Raw genomic sequence first — 239 nt, forward strand, 5'->3', positions numbered from 1 at the left:
TTTTTCTGAATGGTTAATTGCCCTGTTTTAAGCACCCGCAGAATTTCAGCAATTCATTTTTTTAAGTCGAATTTAATTTTCAATCAAAAATTTGGTGGGTGGGGTTTCTGTTTTGTCTAAATTATTTTTTAAAGTAGAGAGTTCACCAAGAAAGTGTAACTCTTTGCATAGCGTTACTTTCAAGTCATTGGTACACACTCGGCAATGACTCAACAATTACTGTTAGGGCTCACCCCTTT

Source organism: Mixophyes fleayi, chromosome 12 (genome assembly GCF_038048845.1).
Source record: "Mixophyes fleayi isolate aMixFle1 chromosome 12, aMixFle1.hap1, whole genome shotgun sequence".
Taxonomy (NCBI): Eukaryota; Metazoa; Chordata; class Amphibia; order Anura; family Limnodynastidae; genus Mixophyes; species Mixophyes fleayi.